The sequence below is a fragment of the Vollenhovia emeryi genome, unplaced genomic scaffold (assembly GCF_000949405.1).
Source record: "Vollenhovia emeryi isolate VEMERY1.0 unplaced genomic scaffold, V.emery_V1.0 DF939232.1, whole genome shotgun sequence".
NCBI classification, from domain to species: Eukaryota; Metazoa; Arthropoda; class Insecta; order Hymenoptera; family Formicidae; genus Vollenhovia; species Vollenhovia emeryi.
In genome coordinates, this window is record NW_011967134.1 from 79,709 (window position 1) to 102,617 (window position 22,909).

At 36.0% G+C, this 22,909-nt stretch overlaps 1 protein-coding gene and 1 long non-coding RNA gene across 6 annotated transcripts in view; one reads left to right on the forward strand and one right to left on the reverse strand.

Annotated features, from left to right (window-relative positions):
• LOC105560350 (box A-binding factor-like) overlaps positions 1-22,909 on the forward strand; it is a 58,273-nt gene that overhangs the window by 2,811 nt on the left and 32,553 nt on the right. The gene's annotated exons all lie outside the window — the stretch shown is intronic.
• LOC105560349 lies at positions 10-10,382 on the reverse strand. Of its 2 annotated transcripts, none has more exons than XR_001008814.1 (3): positions 8,712-10,382; positions 2,857-3,114; positions 10-2,697 (listed from the first exon to the last, which is right to left on the reverse strand). It is a non-coding gene; the product is annotated as an uncharacterized LOC105560349 (long non-coding RNA). The 2 variants fall into 2 exon arrangements; XR_001008815.1 differs by having other exon boundaries at positions 3,013-3,114; positions 8,712-10,381.

Consider the following 22,909-nt stretch of genomic DNA (forward strand, 5'->3'; position numbering starts at 1 on the left):
TGTATGTGTTCTGCATATGTACGTATCATTACTGTGCAAAATACAAAGCTTTGCGCTGAAAAGCGTCTCATTTTAATAATCTATGTTTAATAATCTAAATAATAATTCTAGATCACAATCCAGAGTTAAGGAGTACGCTCTTTTAGCGTCACATACTTCAATTATTGTTACATTGTAAAATACGAAAGCAGTGAATCGCGTATCACAAGTTCCTCTTCAGCTGTTTCAGAGTAATGCTGTTGAAAAACCATCGCGATCAGTCCTTATACTTTCATAATTATCCGCAAATTTACTTTATTGTAAACATAAAATATGTATTTACCAGCTTTGCCGCGATCGCGAAACGAGTCTCTTCAGTATCCAAATTGGTTCTAAGGACCAAGGCTTAACTTTGGAACATCATCATGTCCCGACCAGTTAAAGTTCGTAAACTTGTACGTTTTACAAATGAAATTTATTATTACTATTACGATAGTTACCAATACGTATCTTTTAATAATTTACTTGTTATTTCTTGTTGTCGTTTATGTGGGCGTGATAACCGTTTATGATCGACTGCATTTATTTGCGGTTTGTGGTGGATAATTATGTCACGTAATGCTCCTGCTATCGATTACATCAATACCACACAGCAATAAAGATATTATTAATAAAGATAACAAGCCACAGCTTTTGAATACATCAGCACTAATTATAAGATATAAGATCGCTGTCCGGAATGTTACGTGGGTAATATGTCAAAATATGTGCTTACCCACTAAACGCAACAAGTTACGTATCAACAGTGTTGTATAAACGTTTATGCATAATTTCTACGTATGAAGGAATACAGGTTTTGTATTTGTCTATATATTTTTTTTAAATTTTAATACAGCGCTCCGAAAGTACTTTATTAAAATAACTTTAGTTATTGTCGCATTCGCTTGCGCGGAAAAAGTCAGAAAGGTACATCGTCATTCCTGGCATTTCGATAACGATGTCATGAGGAGTCGTTCTATTATCCTATTCTGTGCTAGTGTAAGGCGCATCGCTGGCACCTGTAACAGTCACTTTGACCATTCCCTCGAACGGTTGAATTTTATCGGCTCGATCGTCAGGGTCGCCATTATTTCTATTTAAACACTTGCTCGCTGCGTCACAAGTCTCCTGAGTCACTCCATCGCGTGTCATTTCGTGATGTTTGAAGACGAGCCACCTTCGATTGCTTTTTGATTCAGACGAATTTCTTCATTTTTGTTTACGCCCGTTACACTTTTTATTGATTTAAAAGAAACAGATACGCGAAAGTGATAAAATGATGTAAATAATATCTTTTAATTTTATTTATTCATTGACCTTTATATAATATATAAAAGTAACATGAGAAACTTTTTTTTAATTACTTCTAAACATTGAAATATATGACGAGGCAAAGTTTTACACTGAATTGTTCACTTGGCTCAGAATTAGCTTCTGGAATAATTATAGTACGAGTTGCAATAATTCTTATGTGGAACATGGTATAAAATTTTTGAATACAAGCACACGTATATATAAGCTTCTTGCTCGAAATATTAATGAACGGAACATTATCACACGTTGGTCGCGTTGTCATGTCGAGATCCTATATGAGTCACGTGTGCGTCTATACAAATGGACCGTTTGCTTTTAATACCGCAATATAATAAGACAAACTTGAGTACCCGGTTTGTTCGGTCGCCATCGAGATGATAAAACTATCGGGACGTCAAGGATAGTTTTCTTTGTTCATCAAGACCCGCTGTTTTGTCAATTTTCATATTATGCTTACCCGGATTTATATACGCTCTTACCAAAAATTCAATAAATGCTATTACTTTGTCATAAAATTTTCGCTGACCTATTGCGCCATTATTTCCTGCAAACATTTGAACGAACATGTCAAGATAAAAATATAATATTTTATATAAAGAAGGTGAAGTTCGAAAGATCTTATCGCGTCGAGTCAGGCGATTTCGTACGTTCATTTCGTAACTGCCTTTACGTAAATACGTCGAAAGTGCAAAATGTCAAGTCGTCCACGCGAGATGTTTTTACAGTTTTGATCAGATAAAACTTACCAAAAAAAAAAGAAAACATTTTGCTTCTCACATAAAAATCTCCTTGACTTTTTCTTGTAAATTTTAGTTTTTATAGTATAAACTATACTAGCTATTATGTGGACAAAACTTTTATATTGCTTTTCTACCGGTTAAGTAAAGAGGGAAACATACGGCCATTTAACAGTTATAGAAAATGAGTAGGTACAAAAGTTATTCACCAATCGGAAGCTCACAAACTTAAATGACCAATAATTTACGACCCGGATACTTATTATTCAAAGCTATTTCGAGCTGGAACTTATACAGACGAATGGAATTTTTAAAGAATCGTGTATATAAATGGACATCGGAAAAATTCAGAGACGACGCGATCGTTCTCGTTGCCTACAAAGTTGCCTTCGTCGAAGGCCTGGATTCGCCGTACAGTCGGGTACTTGTGCCTGCGTCGGGTTCAACGTGGCGAGGTCACGGTGCCGCACAAAAGTCATGGTTCACGTAAACCGATGTACATTAAATCATCGCCATCGTTGTATCAATAGTAGTCGTTGCCGTCATCCTTCGCCATGTCGTCTTCGTTCGCCGAATGCATTGGCGCAAATACTGGCCGAACCGTGTAATTTAATTTTTCTGATTGCGCCTATTTACAAAAGTTGCAATTAATATTTCGAAAAGAGAAATTGATAAGAGAATATTTAGGGGATCGCATTGTCGAAGGTGGCAAAAGAGACAAGTTTTTATTGGGCCAACGATAAAGCGAATAACGGGCTGATCGAGTTATGTGATTCAAGCTGTATACCGAAGTTATTACTTTATGTCGATTGCACGGGCCACAATCAACATTTCTCGATATAACCGACCACAGTGCATTCTTCGTCACAGCCTCAAGCCTGGATGAATTTATGATTTTCTTTGCATAAACGACGTTCGTCCTCTTCAACTCAAATATCTTTACCTTTTTTAAAAAATTGCGACATTGCTCAAATGTCTGGTATTTATGATTAATAATCGATTAAAGATCTCTTCCGCTCGTCTAATTCTATGAAGTAGATAGTCGCTAAAAACAGAATGAGCATATTTTCAATCTTCAAATAAACTAAACCACTGATTTGGCTTTTGATATAAAAAAAGCTTCTCTTCTTGTGCTGTGATAACAATTTTGTATCAACAAAATTCCTCTCTCGTTAGACAACATCATTAACCCGGATGAAGTATATGTGCTACTGTGTTATTGGTCCTTATCATCATGTACATTTTATCGTCTGCTTCGGTCCGGTAACAATTTTGCACGTATCATATGCTACACAGCGGATAACGCAACATATCTCTCATAATTACCGAATAGCTGATATGCGTCTTCTATCATAATTACTGGGTGAACTAAGCGAGTTATCGTGGTGTCATTAGAATATTCGCGTACATAAAAAAATTAATCTAATAATAATATGTCCGATTATGCTTCGTCGCAACGTGATTCACGTTACATCGATAATCGCTCTGCTATTTTGCCTTTTCGCAGATATCCATAAATGCATTGTATGCATACAGTATCACAATGTACGCACGTGCGATATTAATTTGTTGATCAATTAATTTGCGCAGGATTGCTTATAATTGCAACCGTAACAAGATTTCAATGCTTCATTTATACATGTCTATACGTAACTATGCACACATACAGGATTAACACATTGATGTATTTTTTGTAATACACACCCATATATACATATATATAAACCACAATATCGATAAAGAAAGTCAAGAGATTTTTTGTTTACGAAATTGCTAGGAGATTTACGATGTATAATTTATGCTTTCTAAACGCTCTACAAACTGTGAAAGTTCCAAGTCCATCCACGTTATCGGATGTTTTACAACCAAGACCGTCTTACGTCACGGTCATAGTACACGACAGTAGCCATGTCATTTATCCAAATTCCATGTCTTTTCCGTCTGTACGTGGTAACAGTGATCCTCATTTTCGTGTTATAATTGTTGGATACTGTTCTGTGATGATAGCGATTTAATCTAATTAGTCGCAATGTGATACTGTCTGTTTAAAATGCAAAATATCTCAAGTTTTAATAATAATTATTATGACGATAGTAGGCCGATAGCCAACAAGATTTTTAGAAAATTGTACATTTATATTAAATTACATTACAATTGTAAATGTTAATTTAATCATACGGCAATTTTATGTTTATGAAACTCTCGTATTATTGTGAATAGAAGCACTGACACAGTATTATCGGAAGTAGTATTATTATGATTATCGAAGCAGCTGGGAAAATGATAGAAAAGATAGGGGAAGATGAGATAGTAAAGATGAGTTTATGAAAAGAAGAGTAGCGCACATATGCTTGGGATGCTCCAAAATGGCCGCTACGGTGGAAGGTGAATGGTCCGTTATAAGGAATTGAGTTCTTCCTACTAGTTAGCTCCGCCTTCTAAATTTGCTTGTTGACTACTCTGGCATTAATCACTCCCGTTCTCAATCAATAATTGGCAAGCAGTCTGCAAGATGTTTGTATGTTATTTTGTTACAAATCTACCATTTAATTAATGTCAAGTTTTTGTAGAGTCAATTTTATCATTATTTTACGAAATTATTCTGATAATTTTATAACGTTCGACATAAATATCGTATCGAGCCAAACTTTACTTTCATATACGATTTGACGTTTGCCTACGTTCACATAATTTTTCTTTAACATTTATGTAATTGGAAATTGCGACATGCCACATTAATAACTCTTCAAATTTAAGTGCTTTAAATGATAATATTTTAATGTCATTCAAAAGCGTGAAAACATTCTACGTATTAGCCATGTCATGCATTACTCTTTGGAATTTGTCAAAATGCTTTCATCCAACACAACAATACCTCTCTCCGGGCCGTACTTTTAACCGCGTCACTTATCGTGACGGCCATGAATAATTATGTTTGGTTTGCCATCTTTCAACGAGACTCTATTGGGTATCTCGAGAAAACCATCACTAATTGGTAGACAAGGGTCCGTCGTGTAATGGAAACTAGGAGATAATCCTGCACTTGGCTCAAGTGACTGAGAAATGTCCAGTTTTTGTAAAGAAACGTAGACGCCATTCCACAAATGGCGTCTACGTTTCAGACAATAAGATGTCCGAACACCCTTTTTCCAGAAAAAGCAAGAAAGAAAAGTTTCTTTTTAACTGCGTTTGGAATTGCAAATCCGACGCGCCGGAGTCCTCTTTTGCATTCGAGTGAGCTAGAGAGGAGAATAAAATTTCACATAGCACATAATTTTACGTAATATATCAGTAATATTATAATATTGCAGTAATATTACTGATATACATTTATGTAATACATTGCAATACTACATTAATATTACTGATATATTACATAGAAATAGTAATATAACATGTATACAGGGTGTTGAAAAAAAGGGTTACATATTTTGATAAGAGGTAGTATTGGCCAAGAAGAAAAGGTCTAATTAACATGGGTCCTAAGACTAATATCTTCAGAGATACAAGCTATTTTTTTATTTGAGCTCTTTGTCATATTCTTATTAGTCGTGTCATCTTTAGAATGTAATGAACAAAGGAGTAGGGAAGAATGGGGTACAATGGGGATATCTTTTTTCTAGGTGCTTTAACAACAAGAAATAAACAAAGAGAGATAAAGAAACAATTTTTATTTTATGAAATGTAATCATTTATCTTCCATAAAAAAAACTGTAGTAAAGAAACTGAATGTACATAATGATAACGAAATAAAAACATTTTTTTTACAAAAAACAAAAAGTTTTAATGCTGACTCAGCATTAGAGGAGGTGCTCTATGTGATTGCCATTCACTCTCACGCATGATTCAGCCCTACGTCTTAGAGAATCACGCACTCGTTCAAGTACACCTGGCTGGTCAGAAATTTGTCGACGCGCATTGAAAATGCGATTCTGCAGTGTTTGGATGTCATTGACGGGTGTTGAATACACCAAGGTCTAATAAGAAAATGACAAAGAGCTCAAATAACAAAATAGCTCGTATCTCTGAAGATATTAGTCTTAGGACCCATGTTAATTAGACTTTTCTTCTTGTTTTGACCAATACTACCTCTTATCAAAATATGTAACCCTTTTTTTTCAACACCCTGTATATATTGATATTGCTACAATATATCAGATCTAAAGTAGCGCAAAATGATGTCAAATGACTTTTTAATAACGTCTTATTACGTTTTATTACGTCATTAAGATGAAGACGTCATTTAATGTCACGTTGCTATTTAGCACTTTCCAATGTACATATATTGCATTGAAGTATGCATAAATTATTATAAGGGTAATTTTTGTAATATGACGATAACCATCTTTGAGAATGACTACAAAAACGCACTATTAAACAATTATTGGAGAGATTATACAGTCTGTGCCCATCTTTTCCGTAGGACCTTCATATTACCCGGGTTTACCCTAATCTAATTCCTTGCAATATTACAATGATATAGCTTGCGTTCGTTTTCTCCCACCGGGAGCATAAACTATACTGAAACTCTATAGTTTACGTTACGTAAATTATAGACTTTCAGTATAGTTTATGCTCCCGGTGGGAGAAAACGAACGCAGGCATTATAGTGATACATTGCAGTAATATTATTGTGATTATCATAGTAATATTACAGTAATATTTCCGATATATTTTATTGTAATATTACATTGGAAATGTAAATTTTTTATTTACTGTCATATTACTGTAATATTACGTGTTATGTAGAATAGAAAGGGAGAAAGAGGCACTCCGTCGCCTCGGCTCTGCGATGCAGCTTTTGTATTGGTTTTGAGAGGTTACAGAGTTTTTGGGGACATTTCTCAAATACACTGTGTTTAAATAGTATTGTTTGAAAGATAATAACTTGGAAAACCTTCAAATTGTTAGCACTTGTATTTAAGTACAAAGTCCGATAAGATATCTATTTTTTTTCTGTATTCTAATATTTTAAAGGTCAGAAAAATGGAACTATGTCATTAGATTGAAATAGAATTTTATAGAAAAGAATATAAAAACGATTGACACTTTATGCAGAGTTAATTAATATTTTGACAGCTCGGGTAGAGCTGCGTCATTTAGTTCAAGGAGTCGATTTACCATATGGAAATTCGACGTTGCTTGTTACGTAAGTACAGCTAATATGGTTGAAGCTCGGTGATGAATAGCGAGTCAAGAATAATTCATGCTAGCTTATTTTTCCATTCTTTATTTTGATAATAATACTTTTGAATCAATACTAACAATTATAAGTAACCATACAGAATGTAATGTAGAAATATTTGCAAATCTTTTAAAGTAAAAGAATTAGTTTCAATAGATTTGATTTTCTAAATGGTATAAAGATGTAGTAAATATTTCCTTTTTACATAATAGGTTTTTCGACAACGTGGAATATTATATTTTCTTCTTTGTTTATGTGGACGTTCAAGAAATAAAAAGTTTATTCCCGAATCGCGCGCGTTCTAAAATTATTCATATACAATAAGACTAAGATATGGAAAACTTAATAATTAGATTTACTTCTAATCTCCATCTTTATCATATATTTAGTTTATACATTCATCTCTGGATTTACATACGCTGGTGAGAATCCGCGGGTATAAGTCTGCCTAAAAGAAATATGTAAAAGTACATATACTATATTGCACGTATCAACAAGGTTATGCTTCTGTTGCTTATTCCTACTCGATTTAGTTTCATTTTCCGTGTAAATGGAAGGTTTTTACCGTGTAAAAAAATCCGTGAATATTAAGTACCACGCAAATCAAGGGATGGGTGTATATAGACATTTTGGTAAACAAATTTTTCAATTTTGATATGTAGAAACTAATAAGGTTGAAGTAAATTAATACAGCAGTCGATAGTTGATAACAGAATCCGAAAGTACTTGCTAGGGAGAGTATAGAGGTATGTTAATAGGGAAGAGAGAGAAAGAGGACCGAAGGACTTGTGTCGCGACGAAAGTTTTCCACACCGCAGGTAGTCGTCGCTGTTACGTCATTTAGGGCCACCGGGAGGCATTGTTTCGTGAGTTTCCTGAAACGACTCTATGTGCAGAGTTCGTGCAAGTACAAAACGTCGTGGACCGTCGCATTCAACGATACAACGAACATGGGTTGTGTATAAGCCAGTACACCGGGTGTAACGCCAGAAAGTAACGCGGAACGCTATTGTCGTATGATTATTTCAAAATACCACTTGTTGCTATATTCTAAATTCATTAAACATTTAATTGTTTTTTTTTCGGTCATTTCCATTAATCCTTCCTGAGAACAGAACGATTCGAGATGCAAAATAATTCACATTGAAGCTTGTAAGTAAATGCGAAATATGCAATGTTTTTATCTCAAGGTTAACGTAGCTATATTTAACAACTTGCACTTTCGTAATTGAATGTTTAACGGTTAATCCACGCGCAAACACACTGGAAACAATAGGACTTGTAAATCCGTGGATTCGAATTGCAATGAAAATGATAAATAATAAATAATATTGTTTTTATTTGACAAAGATGTCATTATAATTAGCAAGGCGTGGTTAATTTATTTATTTCTTCTAATTTCAAAGTTGGAGGTAATTTTTTAAATAGATTTAATTTAAACATTTTGTATTACGTACTAGACAGATGGAAGATATCTCACTTGCGCGTTATTTGTTCCTCATACGACAGCAAAATAATTTACTTTAATTAGCAGAACGAATGACGATAAGCTGACAATTTCGTAATACAGACCAAGACGATAGCGCAGGAAAGAAACAACCATGTCTACTTGATCTTTAGTGAAAATATTTCGTCCGGTAGATATGTTTTGCTTAGCGAACCACTTCCTTCGATGCGGCATGATTTCCGTCGGTTCATTTCCGCTGCAACGTTGCATTTCTTTTTCTTATCTATTGATAGGAATAATATTAACGATATTAATAACGAAAGCGTATCTTTATCTCGGACACCGAGGAATTAGATTTCCAATATTTTCATTACATCATATTTTGATTTAGTTATTAGGCGGAAAGAAAAGGAGAAAGAAAGAGGAATTTTTCACGGCTTTGTTTTGCACCATCTCAAGTAAAGTCCACACGTAGCTTCACAGACTTGGCAATTTCACCGGGAAGTAAATCGGTGACACAATTCAGAGACACGTTTCTTGCTTTCGCAATTGCCCGAGCGCGCTCGAGCATCGTCTACGTGCCACTATACGTTTCCCCGTGCACTTCTCCCACCTCGGGATCGCGTCTTCGTTTCGACCGGAAGTCGGCCTCCTCGAGGACAGACTTCCGCGACGGTTTCGCTCCGTATTCTCCGTGTAATACAAATCGTAGAGCAGGAGGAGGTAGGAGAACGAGCGAGCACACTGTATTAAATTGAACGGTCCAATGCACGGCGTACTGTATCGTCTGCGGCTCTCGCGGTGACTGATTTCACGAAATGTCGAGTGCGTGATAATGCACACACAGAGAACGACTAAATGCCGACGATATCTGGTTTGTGCACTGGGTTTTATCTTGCTGGCGTGCCGCGCGAAATGGTGGGTGGCTCTCTATCGGGCCCCGGTGTACCAGCCGCGAGCGATAGGACTTATCTCACGATATACCTACACGAGGTGCCTGACGAAACCTCACTTGAGCTGCGCGGGTTATTAACACCCGCGATCGACACGCCAATTCCGCGCAGTGCGCATCTTCGAGTTACGAATAGCAGAACGTGCGGAAAATTCACGTCGATGCATATTTTTATAATTCAAGCGCGAAAAAATCCTCCGTGACATGTCGCTTAATACTTCATCGTCATCTACGAGTTGAGTAAAATAAAGCGAGTCAGTTGTCTCGTAATTAGACGACTATGGCGGTTGCGAAAAGTCGTCGCGTTTTTTATAATCGTGTAGGTTGCCGGTAAATATATCACGTCGATATATTTATTGCATGCCAATGGGTTAAGTCTTAAAATTTTCTCAACCGAGTTTAGTTCGTGTTCGTTGTCTGACAAGTCACGTGAAAGAGATATATTCTTATTAGTCGACCTCAGGCAGCTTCATGCTTTTACGTGTACGTCTACAGTTACGTAACACCTTTTAGATTTAGTTACCAGGCTACTTAATTCCTTTCTAAAGGTTTGTGTCCACGATGCTAGGTCCAAAGTTAAAGTTAAACGTCGAATTGAGTGAAGGAGACAGTAAAAGTAAAAAATAAAACACGAGAGACAGTTTGAAATAATAATCAGAATGCATTGGAATGATATCTACCATTTCAGTAAGAATGGATGAAGGTGAAAGGTAATATAAAAAATTATTACAATATATTAATTATTAATTTAAAAAATGATTTAACCGTTAACTAACTTATCAAGAGAATGGAACAACCTCCTCTAAAAATAAATGACGCGCGCGTAATGTATTCTTCTAGTAATAAATAAAAATCACGGTACATTTGTTTCAATAAAGAATTGATTCCAACTTTATTAAAAAATCTCTAAAGAAAAGATACGATAGTTTTGAGACGTTCTTTACAATTCCACCGCTAAATCTACTCTAACAGCGCGAATAATCGTTGATTTACAGTTATAAGAACAAGTACCACTGTGAGTTTCAGTAGTGTACTTATAATTGAATTAGTGACCACTCGCTGTTTTCAGAGCTAATACATCGATTGACTTTTAGAGAGTAAATAAAAGTATTTTTTCGTTGGTCTGACGAAAAATTTCACGCAGCCGATCGATCGTAGACTGCATAATACGGCAGTGAACTTAATAGGACGCTTGTAGATGTCGGGTTATTATTGTTCAGATAAGAATCTGTTCGGGTTCCGACACCCGATACAATTCTCCATACTGATCCGTGCGCTTTGTTTTACCCTACGATCCTTTACGGATCACACGTGTGTCTATAAGTAAAAGTTATTTCTCGCGAAACAATTCCTCGACCCCTTTCCGGAAGCTTCAACGTTGATCATTTCTAATCAAGACATTCCGATCGTGATTAGTCATATTTTTCTCGCGTGGCTTACGCACGACGAACAGATTCCTGTACTTGAATAAGTGTGTACTAAATGTATACCACCTAAACAGGAGTATCGATTCACGGCATCCCTGAAAATGCCGATATATTTCTTTTTCAGAATTCTTTTCAACAAATTTTAAGTATCGTGCAGCACTTTTTTTCTGTCTTTATTGGTAAAGAACTCGAATGCCTCCTTCTTGCTGAATTGTAAATTAAAAAGTAACTTGTTAAATCAAAGCTAAAGTCCTCAACATTTTTACGGAAAATGAACATCGCGCTAGTTACTGTTGCGCACTGACGAAAAGAAAAAGAAGAGCTACCAATAAGCTTATTGAGAGCCACTGCCGTGCGACTTGCAACTGGTTCAGATAAGGTATCGCTCGGCGGTCGTTGCGCGCGATAGCGCTTCGCGGCCCCGATGTAACGCATCGCCACGCATTTACGATTCCTACAAATGCATGCAGACATTTATGCGTCTTCCATAGGCATAAACGTGTGCGCATGCAGAGCAGAAAGAGAGAACGAAAATGAGGAAAGAAGAAAAGTATATTACGTGTAAAGAATTAAGTGAACTTGTCACTCGTACATTCTCTCGATGTTGCCCAATGTTTCAATCGATTGTCTCATCAATCTTTTCCGTACTGAAAACGGACAGATTTATGTTATCATACATTACGACGTAATTTCTTAATTTTTAATGTTTTTTCTACAAATTACATATGACAAGTTCAGATAAAGTGAAAAGTGACTGTACTCTTAATAATTCCGGAAAGAATCTATTTCAGATCAAAGGTTGACTGTCGAAACGATTTCAATACAGTATTTTCGTCGACCACAAAATTATGTCATGTGACAGAAACATTTTGATATATAACTTGTGGATGACACTCTCTTGAGCGCACGTCTATGATAAAAATTTAAAAGGTTGAAGATAAGAGACCGTAGACGCCGCGTAAGGATGTCGAACTTTCTTACTCATTTTAGCAGCGATATGGTCCTTACGTTAGAATGATAATCACGCGTGTCGAGTAGTACGAGAGCGTAGTATAACTCGCGTTGTTGATAGGGTAATCTGTTGCGGCAGAGATTAGCCAAGGACGCGGAGATAAACTTCTCCGCATCGTTAACACCCCTTCTCTGCACCTTGGCGCGATGTAGACTCGTACTCTCTCCTCCCACGATACGGTATACTTTTTCTCCCTTGTTTCACTCCTGACAATAATGACGTTACAGAACATTTTCTAATCGGGTCAATACAATGATAATGCCCGTTACGTTGCGTAACCATTTATAGCAGATTGTGTTTGAAAATTTATAGTTTAACAACATCAAATTTAGTTGACCGTATCTGGCAATTTTTATGTTTAAGAATCGCTACGTTTCGACCGTGGGTCTTGGCCCTTTTCAAGCGATCTAACTGAGAAAGTCATGTTATATGTGGATTCGCGTGTCATACTCCGTCATCTCTCTAGCAATGTTCTCGGCTAGCAAACTTTGACACGAAATTTTTATAGCATTATGTGAATATAACAATCTTTTTTACATCACCAAAATCCACATACTTTCTCAGTTAGATCGCTTGAAAAGGACCAAAAACCATGGTCGAAACGTAGCGATTCTTAAACATAAAAATTGCCAGATACGACCAACCAGATTTGATGTTGTTAATTATTGCTGGCGAAACCCTGAATCTTCATTTCCTGTTAGTTTATAGTTAAAATTTCTCACTACTCTAAAGCGAATTCGTTACGTTTGAATAAATCAACTATGTGTGAACTAAAGATTGATACTTGGCTTTCAAACTTTCGCGGCTGCTGTCTTCTTCAGTCGTAATGGCTTCCGGATGGTTGCCGCGTCTGTGGTGCCGACGTTTCGCAAACATTGCAGTTTGCATCATCAGGGCTGATGTATCAGAGTCTCCCAAACTGATAAAGATTGATACCTTTCGTTCGCATTACGTTTTGACTTATATGTGCTAAAAGTGCATATATTGTATTTTAATATTAGAGACGATATTCGGGAAGAGCTTCTTGGGATGGAAAATGAGAAATCGCTGAAGAATTTTGGAAATAACTTGCACATATTTATCTTATCTATCGATAAAACCAACGCGACGATTGCCTTGGCGTCTCGACGGTTTATTCCGACACCTGGTTGTGGGGGTTGTACTTGAATCCTCTTCAAACGTGGCTTTCTTCGAGGGGTAGACAGCTGAGCAGCTTGCGTCGCCCGCCCTCCGTGGGGTCGCGGCCAGTGATAAGAGGTAAAAAGGCAGTTATTTTCCCATACGTGCCGAGGCGGAAACGCCGCACTGCGTAGTGTCGCACCAGGGAGTGCGAATGCGCCCCATGCGGGTTTTATCGTGCATAAAATGTACCTCATCGTCAAGTCGGCCCACTTTGTGAACGTTGCTCGCAGTTCATGTTAATGAGCACGTGGATTGCATTGCCGCCAGAAGCTAAGGATTTTGTAGGTTGCCATCCTTTTTGCGAAATATAGAAAGTTTCTTGCGTTTAGTTTCTTAATAGTAAAACTTTCTGAGTTTACTATTATGAATAAAATTCTGAGAATCAAATGTTTTATTTAATATGACAAATAGTATTTATATATAATACTAAATGACTCGGTGTATTAATCTTTTCTTGATAAAGAAACACTTTGTAATATTTTTTTCAATTATTTTAAACGAGATGAGCGAATTTAATATGCAAACACGCACATCTGATATATACATATATATATGTATAATACAATATATAGCTATCAAAGTTTCAAAATAGATTTTGTATTTAACGTAAAGAATTATTTGACGCCAATAATTGATTAAACAATGTAGAAAAATTTTTGTTTCTCCAAAATGTCCTTCTGATTAGTAAAATAAATTCTTTTCTCGACAGATGCATATTTCGATCTCAGAGAAATGTTTCGTAGCAATAATTAATAATTTAATTAAAAAATTAAATTAGAGACAGATAAATATACTCTTACAACTATTTCTATACGTCAATGCTTCGGAGTAAAGTTCTTTGTATGAGTATCAGTCCCTCAGGAATCAAAGCCGCCCCTGGAAAACGCCCCCAGGCTTATACGGTTTATCTGCATATGCCAGACAAGAACAGTTTGTCGAAACATATGAGTCGTTCTGTAATGCTGTTTGTGTACACGTGCAGGTTAAATAGCCATTAAATAATCGTTAAAATTCGATTTAAAAATATAGCATTTTCTATCCAATATATTGTTTCCTCTTCGTTCAAGAAAATTATTCTTAAATAATGAGCATATGTTTTTCTTGATTGAATTACAAAAAGTTGCTTCATTTGATAAGTTTTTCTTTCTTTAACGCATTATAATCTCATTTCAAAATTTTCACGTTGAAACTAAACATATGTTCAAAAGAAGAAGAATATTCTTTTTTCCTGTGTAGAAAGCTGTTCAGATGTCACCAAGTTTGTTTTAGATTTACAAAATAGTATTGTATGTATATTTCTACAAAAATTCGCAATTTTTTATGTAATTTACAGTAATTATATTATCTACAATCAATTGAAGAAAAACTTGTGCTAATTAAAAAGAAATAAGTTTTCATAATTTAATTGAAATCGGTGTTAAAGAGATGGAATGAGAATCGCTGATGTGGGCAGGGGAACGAAGGTGACGGTAAATCGAGGAAGAAGGACGCAGGAAAGGTACGAGGTATTATAACAAACTGCCGTGCAATATTTTATGGGTTCCATAAGGAAATGTCGTGACTCGCGATTGTTCCGCGTGTAATACCGGTGTAAAGGCGATCGACTTGGAGCAATAATTAATGCGAGAAATACAGATCGTTCCAACGGGAAAACAAGCGCCCGCTCTTCGTCTTCTACCTTGACGTCAGCGCAGCGTGTTACGATTTTCAATTCGTTACCCTAGAAGCGCAGGTAGAACGAGGAAAATTCTTGATAATTAATGCCAATTGTATTTTCCAACTATTTTATAGTTTCTGCGTTGGTAGCAATAATATATTCGACTTTACATATGAATTCATAAAAGATAAAAATATTTTAATAACCGCTGTATTAAAATACCATCGATAAAAAGACATATATTACGTTAAAGAAAGAAAACCTTGCTTGCATAAAGCAATTTTATATAATTCAATCAAGAAAAATATACGCTTGTCATCTAAGATTAATTTTCTCGAATGGGAAGAAAACAATATTGAATAGAAAATAACAGATTTTCAAATCAAAGATTATAATGATTAAAATAATTTTATTGTCAAAATAATGATTTTTATTCTCGAAGCGATAATTATAGTATTTAAATAAGACTATAATATTGTTGGAATGTAGGATTATTAAATGTTTCTAAAAAGACTGTAGATTATTGTGTATATACAAAACAATGAACGCATTAATTTGAGTATACGAGAGTTGATCTGGCACTTGATTCTTTTCTGTGTAACGAATTGAATTTTTGACGCGTAATGGAAGAAATGTTGTTCAATAATGAACAAATTAATACTACGTATATCATTACTAGTAAAATTGTATAAAATTCTGCACAGTTTTTTTTATTTTGCTGCAAACGTCGGCAAATTATAAGAAAGTAGACTGAAAAATTTCAATGATTCGATTTCCCTGGAAAAGTTGTTTTTAACCGAGTATTTTTCGGAGGAGATTAACTACCGTTGGTCACTCGGCACTCGCCGCTGCGTGCAACTGCATTTATGCAACGCGCTTCTCGGCGCAGTCTCGTGCGGCATTACTCGCGAATACGACGTCGTCGTGTACAGTCGTATATGCACGATGCATTGCTGTTCTGCGAGCTAATGCCATCTGTGCCATACGACAAGAACAACGCCACGTGACACGTGTAATGTTTTTCGGGCAAAGTCCCGATATTATTTTTTCAGAAAAAATTCAGTTGAAACGTTACGTCTTTCTTGTTGTGTAACGATAAAATACATACATGTTTAATAATTTATAGACAGCGCAAAGTGTAATTCGTGAACACTTCAGAAATGTCAGCTAATACTAATTACAATTAGTGAAGCTAATACTATTATAGATTCAAAGATTTTGTATATAATTCGATGATTCATATTAATATTAAAAAAATTGTTGATATATGATATATCACGCTAGCGTCTCTTATTTAAAATTCATTTTGTACTCTTTATTAAAATGAAATTTAAGAAGTAAATTGCACATTTGCAGCTGCAACGTATAGTTGCAAACAGATTCTTCAAGTCTTGATGTTTCCATTTGTTTTTTACGATCAATGGCCCGCACATTCCCTTTTTATGGACAAGTATAAAATCCTAATCCTGCGCAACAAAGCACCGTCGCTAAATAGTAACGGGACAAATATTTGTCATCTCCTCTTGGAAGAGAGACGGCCAGACTTAGTCATCACGTCGCGTCAGTTTAGGTACCATAAACTTATGTGAACGAAGCGAAACGGTCTGGCTGCGTAGAAACCAGGCTTTCCCTGTAAAATCTGTCTGTAAAGTCTGATCCCTTTACAATCGCATTCCTTACATTCTTATATAATTCTTACATAATTCTCACGGTGTCGTCTTTGCAAAAAGACTGGTATTATAAGAATGTAAGGAATGCGATTGTAAAGGGATTAGACTTTATAGACAGATTTTACAGGGAAATCCTGGTTTCTACGCAGCCAGACCGTTTTTGCAACCCGTAAGATACAGACAGATTATACACAGGTCTAGTCTTGAAATGTTCTAAACTTAAAAGTAAAGATATATACATACATACATATATAAAACACATATCAAGCCTCAAACCTTAAACTCAATTTGCGACATTAATTTTAATGACAAATTTACTAATAAACATCGATGATATGTACGACATGATATCTCTTATTAGTTATTGAGCTTGAAAACTGAGAAATTATTGGCACTTTGATTGTATAATAAAAAATGAGGGTAGATTTGCGGTCATTACTGTGTAGCCATAAAATATCGGATTATTTGCCAGTCGATCCATCCATCCCAGAGCTTATCGAGCATTTCAACGCGGAAGGCACGTCCAGGGCAACGGGGACGACGTTATCCTGATGATAACATGAGACCCTAATTGTTATGTTTTCGTCGTTCCCGCGCGAAAAGTAGCGACTAAGTAATAATGCCCAGTACGGCCCAGCAAGGCGGCCAGACCTGTTTGACCAGAAATGCGTAACGCGCTCAGTACGGACGTGTTTGATAAATAAATGCGTCATGATTTCCGGTTACGGCCGTGGGAGTGTCTTCACGAACTTCCCACAAAGGAAAAGTCTCTCTATTGCTCCTATTAAACTGTATACTATTAAAGCACACTTAACAAACTCTAAGCAAAGGAAAACTTACGCGAAGCTTAGATTAACGAATATGACGAATGAAAGATGTCTAATTATTAAGAAAAGTTTGTGAAGCGACATATCAAAAATATATAAAGAGAAAATAAACTCCAATGGTGGCTTTTGAGCTGAAATATCATTAAACGTTTTTAAACTTTTGGAAGTAAGTAGATTAATTGCTATGTATTACGTTTGTCACGCTAGAATAGTATTTTAATTATAACTGTTATATAAAAAAATTTTTTTTAACAGATTCCTATTCACACGTTGCAAGTTTTGGATGAATAATAATTAGTACCGACTTCACGACGGTTTAGTCATATGTGATCGAAGGATGGGATAGATCGCTCGCGCACGACAGCGCGAGCGTTCTTTTTCCGGCCCACCCCTCTTTTATTTCTCTCACTCTCTCCTTTTTTAAAAGTAGATTTTGTTATCGCTCTGGGGCAGGAGTCCGGCAACGAAACCGGATGTCCGCCCACGCAGGATGTGACGTCAGAGCTGCTGGCAGCCAGCAAGTACCGTAAACCAGCCCGACTGCTTGCAACGCAAATATTTCCTCTTTATGCGTCTCTTTCTTTTGCTCCCCTTTGCCCCCTGTACTGATTTGTTGTCCCCTTCTATCCATTCTCTATATTCGTTCTTTTGCCTTACGACCCGCGCACGACTCAGTGTTTTGAAGTATAGTTTGACTGGCATAGAATGAGAGACAAAAGTTTTAAGGTAATAGAGCTAAACTGGTATTGCCTTTTTAATAGCAATAGTTGGTTAATTTACGGTGAATCAGTAGTCACTTGTTACTTGTAGCACGATAAAGTAAAAGAAAACACTTTTGTAATCCTGAAAGTTATCTTTAAGGCTCAAAGAAAAGAAAACACTTTCGTAATCCTGAAAGTTATCTTCAAGGCTGGTATTCATAAGTATACTCTTAATATATTTTCAAACAATCGCAGAGCCGTATTATCGTCTTACGACACTTAAGATGATTTTGAAATAACAATTGACTATGAATACCGGCCTAAAAGCCTACCGGCCCTTCGTCTTAGTCCTTTCGTCGTGAACCTTAGCAACAGGTTATAGAAAAACTTTCCTAATGACGGTTTCAAGAGGCTCTCTCTCGAATTTTTAATATATAGTTATTTGTATGGACACGATTAGGTGCCTATGATTCGTCATAGGGTTTCAGATGCCTGTTAGACCGTGTCTAAAAACGGTAGAATTGATGGTAGCCCATCAAGTTGAAAAGTATTCGAGCTCCCAATTCATTGTAGATCTCGTTTTCCCTAGCGAAATATAAATACATTAATGCATTTAGCATTAAATATTCAAGCAAATATTTAAAGTTTACATAAAAGATTTTTCCGAGATGCAATCCCAACATAATAAATATCAAAACTAACAATTAATTAGCATTAATTAATATTAACGTGGTAAAACATTTTAGTAATTAAATACTTGATAAAATTAAGATACAAAGTTAAGAAATTTTAATATTAAAGGAAAACTCTCTCTCTCTCTCTCTCTCTCTCTCTCTCTTTCTCGCTTCTCTCTATACGTGTGTGTAGATACTATACACACACACAATATCGAATGTAATTATCTTCGAAATAACTTATGTTTTAGGTAGAAACAATCAGTATTCCCTCGGCAATTCCATTGACATCCGGGAAAAATGCTCACGGAGCCTAAAATAATCAGACCGAACTAATATGGGTCTCCTATTCCCAGTCGCGATCTTCGTATTTCGGGAAAGTTTCTTCAGTCCAATGTCCCCCCCACCCCATTACATAGTGGATGGAATATATGGAAAATATTAGAGCACCACTCACGACCTACGACCTTCCGATGACTGATTTACTGTTTTCTTCTGAAACCGATCCTCCCATCCTGATCATCGTCTCACCCTTCGTCCCTTCTGTTCCTTCTTTCACGCGCGTAGCACGACCATTTCGTAAATGGAGTTACGGTCGACTTGAAAAATATCGATACAATGACCCTTCTCGAACTCCATAATTCCTATGCTCGCAGAGAATCGTGAGATCGGGTTCAACGTGTCACCTCTATCAAAATCTAGGGGTGAAAATTGGTAACTCCGGCGTGGCGTATCCAACGTGAAAATGTTTATCTGTTTTAGTCTATAGAAATTTGGAAGCGACAAGTACTCGAGATTATTCATCGCGTGTTTCGGAAAGTCGCGATAACGCAGAATTGGGTGGGTACGCCATTAGAAATGTAGCAAACTCCTTAAGCAAGCTGTTAAGTTTTCGTCGCCCTCATCTAACATGGCAAATAGACCATTAGCAAGCTCGAGTACTTTGGAATGCGTCGGATTCTTACAGACGTTACGGGAATATTGCGTCTTCTGGAAAGGATACCTACGTTAAGATGTGAAGCCTCTTTCACGTTGTTCATCTTAATTTTGCAAATACTCGCGTGAATCTTCCGTCAATGAGGCTTGATCGAAGTATTAGAAGAATCGGAAAGATAACGGCAACCCTATTTACATCTTTAGTAATTTTATGACAAGTAGAACGCATTTTTAATGACAATTATAACTTGACGTAACAAAACCACAAATGGTAATAAACCGCGAACAATTAACATTAAAATGCGTCCTGTTATCGTCATAGGCCACTTTGCAAATTTACCTGTTGAAAATTTCATAAATTTACATCAGTGAATTTCTTGGTTCGCGCGCATCGGATATCGCGAAGCGTATCTGTACACTGGAGGACAGTTGGTTGATAATCTTTCCAAGGGTCATTTATGAAGTGGCGCTTAAATTGTAGGCGGCGATCTGACAGAGAAAAAAAAGAAAGGGCCAAGAGGTGTCGGTGTTAAGAAGCGATGGATCCTTAAACACCCCGTTGTGTGCGTGATTCGTGCCCTTCTCGCGTTACGCCACGCTGTCTGTGTTACGTTGTTTCGCTGCTCGTAACGGCTGAAACTCATCGAGAAGGAGACAGAAGGAAACCTGTCGACAAATTTTCGACCGAAATGTCGTAGCGGATGCCCACATAAAAGGCCCGAATGCAGCTTTTATATTTATAACACACACGCTGTTATAGATATAAGAATTTATGATCGTAGAGAAAGAAAGACTTGATTACTTCAATCGATATCTCTGTACGTACATTCGATGTTTCTAATTATTTGAATCATCATTTTTATGTACGTACATATATTTTTTCAATTGAAATACTCAGTGTTTTCGTACAAATTGTTAAGCAAAAATGCCGAGATTACCGACATTTTTCATAAAATTCTTGTCTTCATTCACAAGGTAAAAGAAAACAAATAGCGCGAGGACAATTAAGAAAAAAATGTCCACTAGCCCATGAGGAAATGGCAAATATCCTGGCTCGTCTCGGTTGGGACCCCGCTTCCGGTTTGGTTTATGGCACCTTCTCTCTCACCTGGTCGACATTGTTTCTTTCTTTAAGACGTCGCTAATAACCGCTCTGCGGCTTTTCCGCACGCCGCTCTCAATATTTGCTTACCTTCCTTCGTCGAAATGTCCTGCACGGGATTGTACATACAAGGAGGACTCACGAGCTCTTTGGGGCCGCGTGTCTGGTTCGTGTTCCTCAGCTATAACCACATTAAAACAATTCATTTAGAAATAAATTACGTAACAGTTACATATTTAGTCTTTCCAGTACAAATGCTAAAGCTTCGCTTTTGCTAAGATACTTGCATTTTTTTCAAGCTTATTTGATATTATTTATTTATTAGCCTTAATTTCATACGAGTGAAAAAATTAAAAGGAACATAGACCATAGTGCAGTCATGTATGGTATATGTATATTTTCAATACCTATAGTATTCAAAGAATTAATTTTTCATCAAGGGAAACAAGATAGCTACATATCATTTTTTAAGAAAGATTGTGTGAACAATAAAATCTTTTCTTACGAAATATATTCATGATGAGAAACCAAACAGCTTCTTTGTAGCAATGCGAGAACTCGCAAATAAATTCCAGTCATTCGTTATTGGTACTTAGACTAAATAGAGCGAGAAGTAGTCTATAAATCAACAGACTCGAGGTTGTTTATAATAAAGGCGAAGATAAAAGAGAGTAGAGTCTTCGAGATAAATAGGGGTTAGTGACCCTTTCTCGAGCCGCTCTCGCTCCTGCTCCTGCTCTTGCAACTGTTACATATATGTATCTTTCTTTTTCTTCACTTGCTCGCAAGAAGCTTTCCTCAAACTGAAACGAAACGATTTATCGGTTGTAATTGTTAATTTCGGCTGCGAACGAGTATATACTGATTGATGTACGAAGGCCCGATAGGTTGTACGAATATCGTGTTAAAAAACACATTAGTTGAGACACTCATTGTCAGAATAAAGTTTTATATTCTTGGGATCAGACAGTTTAATTTTTTTGTTTGGAAATCAATTGAAAGCGTACTTAGTTGATTGAGAAAGAGAAATGGAATCCGCGACACTATGCAAATATTGTATAATACTATTATGAAATACTTAATTAATATTGCATATGTGGTAAACAAAAAATTGCATTAAACATGTTTTAACTTTCAAAAAACTTAAAAACACTTTCTCCCTTCTGTTACAATTTGAAGTTAAACCATAATATCGTTCTCCACAATTCCTATGAAATCACTAGAAAAAGCACCTTTTGTAATACTTTTTTCGAAGAGATGTAGGATTAAGATACGTCAACTGACTTTCTCATGAGAACGGTTAATCCTTTTGACATCAGAAAAAGTACGAATGGATTTCGGAGAAAAGAAAGCGGACACGTTGAGTCTGTCGTGGTGCGCTGATGCTCCCCAGCCGACTCATAACTTTTTGGGTTCTTCGTTTTATTACCCATTAACTTCGAAATAATGTATAATTTAGCGTTTTAAGAAAGTTTGATCGTTCAATCTTTTTCTCTTGTGATTAAACTTCCTAATCTGTATCGAGATAAGATTATTAATGATTCACAAGTCATTTTTAATTAGAAATCTAAAATTTTTTAATATAATTTTATACTAAATTAACATATTGATAAACTAAAATATAAATGTGATATGTACAATATCACATATTGAACATGAGATTTTAATATCAAATTTTAGTAACAATCTCCTAGAGTCAACGTGTTAATAAAATTTCAAATATAATAATATTAATATTAATAATATTAACAGAAAATTAGTAACTAGAATTTTATAATATTAAAGCTTATTTTAAAATTGTAGATAATATGATGTGAAAACATTTCGGCATGGTTTTTTTTATATGCATTGTGTTGTTCTAACCGAACTGATTATTCATCAACATTATATAAACTGATCAATCAATCTGGCTTATCACAAGTGTTCCACAGAAGATTTAATTAGGCAATCGTTTTATTCAGGATAGCCGCATACCGCATGTCAGTTACACGTGTGTTCAAGCTCGTTAGTGAGAACCTGATGCTTCCTGCGTCAGGTAGTTAATAGCTGACGCGCGTGTATTCGGTAG